The sequence below is a fragment of the Taudactylus pleione genome, unplaced genomic scaffold (assembly GCF_031769625.1).
Source record: "Taudactylus pleione unplaced genomic scaffold, aTauple2 ptg000111l, whole genome shotgun sequence".
Classification (NCBI taxonomy): domain Eukaryota; kingdom Metazoa; phylum Chordata; class Amphibia; order Anura; family Myobatrachidae; genus Taudactylus; species Taudactylus pleione.
This window is the reverse complement of record NW_028284513.1, coordinates 5,335,112-5,345,054: the sequence shown is the minus strand read 5'-3', so window position 1 is coordinate 5,345,054 and position 9,943 is coordinate 5,335,112. Positions and strand designations below refer to the sequence as shown.

The following is a 9,943-nucleotide window of genomic DNA, read 5'->3' as shown; positions in this document are numbered from 1 at the left end:
CTCAGTGTACACACATATTCTTGTGACCGCAGACTTCTGGATTGATGACTGTATACTGGGATCAGTGCGCATGCGTATGTATCGGGCTGTACTATTTTTCATTGCTTTTTACTTTAATTGTTAAATCTCATATCGTGTTACTTTTCTACATAAATAACTTTTTGTGCTTTGGAACCACACGATTGGACTGGAAAGCAATTATTTCTTAAGCGACTTGCAGCGCTAAATAGCGACTGATAGGAATCAATAGATGGGGGCTCACAGTTGAATTCACACTACAAGAAATTACGCAAAGCGACCGGATTTCAATTCTTCAACAAAGGGTGGACGCGTCATACACGGGTAAGAACGCAATGTGTTTAAAGCCTGTTTTGTACTCTGTGTTGTGAAACCGAATATCCGTTTTTGTGTAATCTAAGAAGCGCTGATTAGAATCCAGGGACAAGAGAGAAAAGTCTGTTTCTTTTATTGTCACTTTTGCGCTGCAATAGGCAATTTGCAAATAGCGTATGCCTCTTCCCTGTATTACTGCCACATGTTTAAGCAATCGTTTTTATAGATATTCTTGTATCACTTGTTAAAACCTCTGAATAGGTATTGCCACTAGGGAAAGCATTTTTCTGGCCAGAAAACAAAGGTGGGATATGAATGTGAACGGGTGCTTGTGATGTGATAAGGAAAAACAAAAACAGAAAAGGTTTTTCTTCACTGTTGGAACGAGACAGGAGAGACCCGGTAGGTGTCTGACGAGGCACAACTACTACTGAGTAGGTATACACAGCAGGTATACTGGCAGAGAGAACAGGGATTTCTGTTTTCGGTGAAAACCAGAGGGGTTTTTGGCAGACACACTCAATAGTAATCGCAAAGCTTATTGGTAGTTAGTATCTATAGGCAATGCGATTGGACCGCACGGTTGCGTACACACCGCATTGTTGCGTATAAAACTGTGATTATGACTTGGTGTTGTGTGGGAGTGAATCACTGGCAAGGGTAAAAGCTACCAGTTAAAGATTGCTCAAAGTAGGAAGCTGTTAAACGTAGCTTGTAAGTTTGTCCAGAAGGCAGAATAATTGCATAGGCTATTTTCTGCTCCTCATTGTGTAAAACTGATTTAAAAAAAAACGCTTAGCGATCAGTTTTGCACAGTGGGAGGAAGTGAGTGGACGCAGCTTGTGAATTCGTCCACCGTCAAAATCTCTAGAGAAAGTAGCAAAAGTGTTGTCCCAGATGGGTGCTAAGCAGTCGCTAGGGATGGTCGAGGAGATGCTGCTTATGGAAGGGCTGACTGGTTCGGCAAGGTATATAATGTATGTGAACTATGGCACATACGCAACAGCGTACTGCGACATATGGGTTCAGATGACCAAAGGATGTATGAAACCCTTTCCCAAAGATGGCAGTTTCGATTCGGAGGTACTAAGTAATGTTAGAGACAACATATGTGTAGTCAAATCTTTGAAGAAAAGAGTAAAGTATAATGATTGTTTAAAGTTATGGCAGCATGAGGGGAACACGTGGCAAGGTGGTGTATGCATGCTGCAAAGCAGCATACTCACACCACTAGGCAGCGTGCACACGCCGCAAAATAGCAAACACACGTGGCACAGTAGCATGCCGCAAAACAACGTTGTCATGCCACAAAGCAGCACGCCGCCAGGTAGCATACCCACGCTGCAAGGTAGCATTACCGCGCAAAAAGAAGAGAGTGCATGCGCACCTCTGCCGCCATATGCGGCCGCAGGTTTAAGTACAGCCGATACCAAAAATAAGAAAATCGTAACAAGTAACTTATACCCTGTTCTAAGTCACCTCAAGGAAAATGTTATTGTAGAAGATGATGAACCCACTGTAATTTCAGACATTGCCCAAGCTGTTAATTTGCTAGATGTTCCACAGAGACAAGGAAAGGCAGCGATCTAACCACCAGGGGCAGCAGCTGAAATTGGTGAGAGTAGTGGAGAGCGTAGTAGGAGAGGGAACATTCTTGCTAGCGAAACAGTAAGTCCAGCAATTCCTGAACATAGGGCCTGATTCAGACCCGGTCGCAAGTGCTGTGCGCTCGCAACTGGGTTGATGGTGGGCCAGTGTGCATGCCCAAGACACGGATAGCGACGGGCACTCCGTCGCTCCGGGTCTCGCAACAAAGGGGGCGAGCTGTCGATGTTGAGTGAGGTTGCACATGAGGTGAAGGATATATTGGATACACCACAAAGGTTAATGTTGCACTCTGCCATTCTAGAACGAAGTCCATCTCAGGTAAAAGAAATGTTATTGCAAATACTGGGTTCCCTCCTCAAAACCCGACCGTGTCACACACACTGAGGAGACAGAGCAGGCTTTCCTTAACCTTAAGAATAGTCTGACAAGAGCACCTGCCTTGGGAATACCAGATTATGAGAAACTCTTCGCGTTATATTGTACGGAAGCTGATGGCTGCGCAGCAGGTGTCCTCACACAGAAACATGGTGATGCTAGCAGACCTGTAGCATACTACAGTGCACAATTGGACACTGTGGCAAGATCAATCTCGATGTGTTTAAGAAGTGTAGCTGTAACTGCTCTTCTGGTAAATAAGAGCGAGGATGTAGTATTATAGTATTAGGGTATGATACAACTGTTTATACACCGCATGCAGTATCTGCTTTGTTAAATTCTGCCCAAACCAGACATGTCTCATCAGCAAGGTTCACGAAATGGGAACTAGCTCTGATGGCACCTGCAAACATCACCATTAAAAGATGCAATACGTTAAATCCAGCAACGTACTTACCATATGTGCCTCGAGATGCACAAAGGGTGGAGAAAGGCGAGTTTATGGTTGAAGGTGAGTTTTGCAGGTATACTGACACACATGATTGTATGGAATATTTGAATCAGACCTTTACTGCAAGACCATTCATATGTGACACACCATTAGAAGATGTAGATTTGACGTTTTACATGGATGGGAGTTGTCATAGACAGACAGACACAAGAGAATTATGCACAGGTTGTGCTGTTGTAAATGACAAGGATGTTGTAGACGCTGAACCACTTGGTCCACCTTACTCAGCCTAGGTGGCTAAACTGGTGGCATTGAGGAGAGCATGTGAGTTGGCAGAAGGTAAATCAGCTAATATATACACCGACTCTAGGTACGCCTTTGGGGTAGTACATGATGTTGGGGCTCTTTGGCATCTTAGGAAGTTTATGACAGCAGCAGGCACACCAGTAGCACATTCACAACACATAAAAGGACTTCTGACAACATTTCAGTTACCAAAGGCAGTAGCTGTCATCGAATGATAAGCCCACACATGCAAAGAAGACCCGGTGTCAATGGGCAATTACAGAGCAGATGAAGCTGCCAAATGGGCAGCAGGGTTACGCATAAACATAACAACTAACAAAGTGATGGTCTTCCAGACAATAGACACACAGAAATTAATTGAAATGCAAGATTTGTGTTCCCTACGGGAAAAGGCGGTCTGGAGATCGAATGGATGTGGTCGGGAGTCCTCTGGACTCTGGAGAGATGGACAAGGTAGGCCTGTTGCTCCCAAGGCATACTACCCAAGCTTGGCTGAGGCAGCGCATGGTCTTACTCACCTGGGAAAAGAAGCATTGTGCAAGTTGGTCAAAGCATATTCATGTGCACCAGGCTTTTCTTCTCAAGCTGGAAAGAAAGCAATGTCCTGTCTGACTTATTTGAGGAAAAATGTTGGGAAGACAATACCAACAGAGCCATCCCATATCCCTCCGACAGATGGTCCTTTTCAGGTAATACAAATTTACTTCATTCAATTACCACCTTGCAGGAATCTCAAGTATGTATTAGTTTGCACTGATGTATTTTCTAATTGGGTAGAGGCATATCCAGCTGCCACTAATGCTGCTGTTTTTACTGCTAAGAAGATTGTTTAGCAGTTTGTATGCAGATACGGTATCCCTAGGATCATAGAAAGTGATAGGGGTACTCATTTCACTGTTGATGTTTTCCAGAACATGTGCAAGCTTATGGGAATCAATAGTAGACTTCACACCCCCTACCGACCGCAAGATAGTGCGAATGTGGAGAAAGTGAACAGTACTATTAAGAATAAACTGAGTAAGATTATGGCTGAAACTGGATTAGGATGGCCAGAAGCCTTACTGCTCGTCCTCCATAGCATCAGAACCACTCCCAGATCTCCTCTTAATCTGTCCCCCTTTGAGATACTGTTTGGGAGGCAACCTCATTTGATTATAAGTCCATGGGATGATTTCAAGAGTAATAATGAGGTTACTTTGCGATATCTTATAAAATGAGTAGACAGCTGAAACAACAGCAACAGAAACTGAAAATGTTGTTACCTGATATGTCAGAAACAAACTGTCATGATGTTGAACCTGGATAATATGTTATGATCCGGAATTTCTTATGCTCAGGTTGTATGACAGACCGATGTGAAGGTCCTTACGAGGTGTTGATGACAAGTATCACATCTTTGAAGGTAGCAGAAAGAGATACCTGGGTCCATTCCACTCACTGCAGAAAGGTCAACCACCCAAAGGAGATACAAAGCGAAGTCAAGAAGACAATGTGGACCTGTCGATTGCGAGCCTGTTCCAGGAGAACTAAAGACTGCAGTGAAAACACCTGAGCCAGAGACTCGTAAAGATTACTATTCCAGCAATGGAGTGGCGATCTGTTTCTGTTTCTTTATTTCATTCCAGGGTTCTTCTCATTCTTATTTGTTTCAGGATGTCTTATTTCTGTGATGGAGGACAGATGACAGAGAGGGAGGCCGATAGTGATGTCGATGGAGTGGAGTCAGAGGAGAGAGCAATAAAACAATCAGGGCAACCTGTGGTCAAACTCAGTTTAGGGATTGTTAACAGATCTGTTTGCCATGTAACTCGGAGACAGTATGAGGGATTATTGTCTGAGGAATATTGTATTTGTGAGCACTGTGGATCCCTAGTTGATGAGAAATGCATCCTACGATGCCAGTCCAAGAGTAATCTGTATTTGGGCGGACATCCTTTACAGAATTACTATTCCTTAGTGGGTAAGGTTCTAAACCAAACAGAATGTTGGGTGTGTTCACAAATACCTCAAGGACAGAGTAATTTGGGATTAGTGCCATACCCATTAAAGTTAGCAGAGGTACTTGAATTACATGGGGGAAGACCGGTGGACAAGAAATATAATATATCTAGACCCCCCTAGTCTTAAGCTCCACCAGTACCATGTAGATAGATCCCTGGTATGCTTAAATCTCACAAATTTCAGAAAACCAGGAAATTGGGAGGTGATCTGGAACAATAAGACAATGACCTATTCACACAGAGCTGATAATGAGCCTATCGATTCTGAACTTGTACGCAGAATTATTGCAAATGGGAGATACTTCCGGTATAGGTACACATGTAGTTGCGACAAAGTAATGGTTGGCAGAGTATCATTAGGGTACTGTGCAAATATTATACAACCAGAAATGTGTACCAGTCAAATGGGGGGAAGGGGGGCAGGATTCCAGATGATGTGTATTTCATATGTGGAAGGAAATCATACAAGTGGCTGTCTCTGAACTCTGAATATTTATGTTATCTAGGAAGGGTGGTACTAGAAATCATGACCCTTACAGATGATGAAATGATTGGTATCCATAAAACTGCACCACCCCCATACATACACATGCAGTATGAACATTGTGACAAAAGAAATATGATCCCTGGTGAAGAACATATAGCCACACAGTTGATTAGTGAGACAACTGGCTTCCAAAATTTGGTAGCATTAGATCCCACCAGGATCACTCAGGGAACTCTAAATTTTAGATACATCCAAGACCTGGCTAAATTAATAGACAACATCACCGAGATGTATGATGAAACTTTCAGGTATACGGGTAAGGAGCTACAGGCTTATAAAAAGGAATTGGTACAACATAGGCTAATGTTAAACTACCTGACAGCTATTACTGGTGGATATTGTGTGACTTTGGCTACCCAATTTGGTGTCAAGTGTTGCACTTACATCACCAATAATACAAGTGACCAAAAGAGGTGATTGACCAGAAAATGGATGAAATCCTACAACTGCAGTGGGAATTTCAGAAGGACCATAATACTTCCTTGTATGAGACTGAGGTAAAGGTAGAGATATGGTTCTCGTGGTTAAACCCTGTCAAATGTTTCGCCGGTCTGGGAGAGTGGGTACAGTAGATGGTTGCTAGTATAGGTAAGCTCCTTATTATTATACTTGTTGTCATTTTAGTAATTGGTTTATGTGTCAGATGTGTTCTTACTGTGGTAAAATGTGGAAAACATACCACCAAGGTAAACCGTGAAAATTAAATCATGATGGTGGTGAGTGGTGGTGGTGGTATAGGTACTAAGGTCAATAAAGAACTGCATTACAATCCTGAAATTGAATTTATCATCAGATAATAACATGTGAATAGGCTTGGCCATGTATAATAAAATGTATTGTAATTGTTCCGTTAAATATCATAGATAATGTAGTTTCCCCCAAAACTTCCTTTATAGGTTTGATGAGCTCCCACATCCTACCAATGGTCCCCTATAGATCCGCAGATGGCGTATAAGGGTTGTTTTACCCTTTCTTGAAACGCATTATTGACGGTTCAATGACCAAGTTGTGTCATACCGTTTAGAACACTGAATACTAATTTATTATGCATGACTAAAAAGGTTAAGAATAGAATGTGATAGTCTTATGTTTGCAATCAAAGGGTGGACTGTCAAAGTCAAATAATTGGATATGATCATTTACAGTTATTATCTAACGATATAGTCATCTATGGTCGGATGATGTGTTATGAGGATGCTACTTTGCATCGCACAATCTAATGCGCACAAATGCAAATCCACAACACACATATACTGACACACATAATGCACACATATATATATATACATATGTTTAGTGAGAGATTACAGCGCCAACTGGGTATAGACCCTCCTAAATGGTATTTCAGTTATATATTACTTATCTCACACAAAAATATGCTTTAACCAAACCAAGATCTATAAATGGTTATCATGTACTCCCCCAACAGTATGGGTGTCAGCTCAACCAGTAGAAACAATGTATCAGTGGTGATCTGCTACATATATGAAAAATGGAACTATTGGAACTGGAATAGAGCGCCTTATGTGCTTATGTACCCTTATATATACAAAAACGATATTAAAGTGACTAGTGGACTGTGCAAAAAGTGTTGCAGTGCAAGAAATAATTCATTAGGGGATATCTCCCAAACAATGGAGTAACCAAAACTAATATCAACAAGATTCATATGAAAGTGCAACCATGCATTAATTATTAAAGTGCAAAGATATGAAAAGTGCAAACCAGTCAATTAAAAAAGTATAAAATAATTTTAATCAAAAACAGCAATAATATCCTTCCACATGAAGGATAAAATACATAAAAACAAGAAAAAAATTGCACATATGTATATATATAAAAATACCATAAAAAATTCAGAGTAAATAAGGATTTAAAAAATATATAGCATATCTGATAAAAATGGCAAGTTCATGAATGGGTAGAGAACAGGAGCATCCAATGCGTTTCGTCCGTATCCTGGACTTCTTCAAGGGATAGTAAAGCTCCTATGGAGTATCCAATATTTATACCCCCTCTAATAAGGACAAACAAGGAATGATAGGAATCATTTGTGACATCACTTCCGGTTTTCCGATTAACATAAGCTTCTTAAAGAGTCATAGTTGTTATATTTTCATTGAACTGTTCTCTTATTAGCCACACTGTTAGTATACATCATCATATTTCTACACATGTATGTCATTTTGAATCTTCAGATATTTAATAGATCGAGTATTACTCCGTTTGTGGTGTATCGCATCACTTCCGCCCTTAGTCCTCGCAGCACTTCCGTCCTTTTCTTAATGTGCAGTACGTTCTGCTCCTTTTCATTGGTTATCTCCATCTCACGTTACTTCTGCCCAATTGACATACAGCACTACACACCATCCTTGGCTATCCGTGATAGGCTGGTCCATCTGCTTCCTCCATTCGATCACCCGATCACGTGTTCACACCTCCTCTTTCCTGGTCACTCCCCATAGCTGCCACCATCCATCTTAGTGCTCTCACTGGAGTCTCCACCCGCGGCCATCTTGCTACTTCTGGCAATCACAATCTCCACGGTCATCGCTGGCGGCATCCATCTTAATACTCTCAGTGGTGTCTCCACCCGTGGCCATCTTGCTACTCCTAGTGATCGCTATCTCCACGGCCATCTTCCTACTCCTTTCTATCTGCTATTAAGGCGCTTAATCCTGGAAGTAGCAATTTGTTTAATGTTTCCTATATGGCATAATGGAAACAATGTTAGTGTCAACACATGTATTAAGCATGTCCAAAAATAACTTAGGTATGTCCAAAAATGAATTCTTAAAAATTGTTCTTCACACCAGATCTGTACTTAATTAAAATGTTTTCATAATAATAAGTATAAGACAATATTGTGTGTTAATAATTATTACAAGTCCCAACTATGTGATATAAGTTATATGTGTGTTGGTGTTAATAATAGGGAATTTCTTCTCTTTTTTTTCCCAGTTTTTCTAAATATGTATATATATATATAGTTACTCCGAATATAAATATTTATTTCAGGAACTTCTTCTTTGTTGCGTGGTTCATTCATGGACTTTCAGATGTATATCAAAGAGTGCTTCATAGGTCACTTAACCTGAGGGAATAATACCTATATGCCCCTTGGGAATCTACCATACCTGGTCTTCCCTAGAGGTCTCCCATCCAAGTACTAACCAAGCCCAATGGTGCTTAGCTTCCAAGATCAGACGAAATTGGGCACTCCAACGCAGGTATGACAGTAGATATTATTGGGACATACTGTATACCCTCCTGACCTGTTTTTCTCCATCTCGATCTTTTTATAGGAAGGGAGCTATTTAATAATTATCATTGAATCCTCTAGGCGTCATAGTGTCCAATTCAAAGATCCAAAACAACTCCCGTTTGGATAATTTGTTTGCAAGGTCTCCTTCTCTGTCTCCCAATTCCACATGTTCTATTGCTTTAAACGTCAAATCATCTGGATCTGATTTATGACATAAATTGAAATGCCTTGACACCATATGCGTCTCCACCTTATTTTTAATATTCCGTATATGCTCCTGTATGCAACGTTTTAGTGGTCGTTTCGTCTTGCCCACATATTTTGTTCCACATGAACATTCCAAGAGGTAAATCACTGAAGTTGAGTTGCAGTTGAGATGCTGTTTAATTTTATATTCCTTACTATCCGCCGAATTCTTAAAGCTCTTTCTCTCTCGGTGCAGGTATTTGCATACGTTGCATCTACCACATTTATAGCTCCCCGGACAACTGGGAAGGATGCTGGGTTTTAAGGTGTTGGTATCCCTTAGCATGCTAGGTGCTAGGGCATCTTTAAGGTTCCTTGATTTTCTGAACACTATGGGGGGTCTAGGTGGTAAGATTTCCTTCAAAACTGGATCCATTAAAAGGATATTCCAATGTTTATTTAGCGAATGCTTGATGTCTTTCTCATGTGCATTATATGTTGTTATAAAAGGAATGATGTTTTTCTCTCTTTATTTTTCTTCTACACTCTTGTAATCCAAAAGCATACCTCTCTCCATATTATTCATTCTATCTTTTGCTTCCAAGAGGACTTTAAGAGGATATTCTTTTTCTAAGAATCTAGTAGTGTATAACTGGATTTGTTCATCACATGTTTGTGCCTCACTACAATTTTGTTTTATCCTATGAAACTGTGAGTATGGTATGTTCTCCTTCCATCTTTTTAGATGTCCACTTTTAAAATGTAGATAGCTGTTGGTATCTACTTGTTTTATAAAATTTTTGGTAATGATTTTATTTCCTTCTCCAAATAGAATCAAATACAGAAATTCAATGGTACTCTTATTTATATTA

At 40.5% G+C, this 9,943-nt stretch overlaps 1 pseudogene; it reads right to left on the bottom strand.

The window, feature by feature from the left end:
• Positions 1 to 8,745: 8,745 nt before the first annotated feature.
• On the bottom strand, positions 8,746 to 8,864 carry LOC148525155 (5S ribosomal RNA; annotated as a pseudogene).
• Positions 8,865 to 9,943: the final 1,079 nt, after the last annotated feature.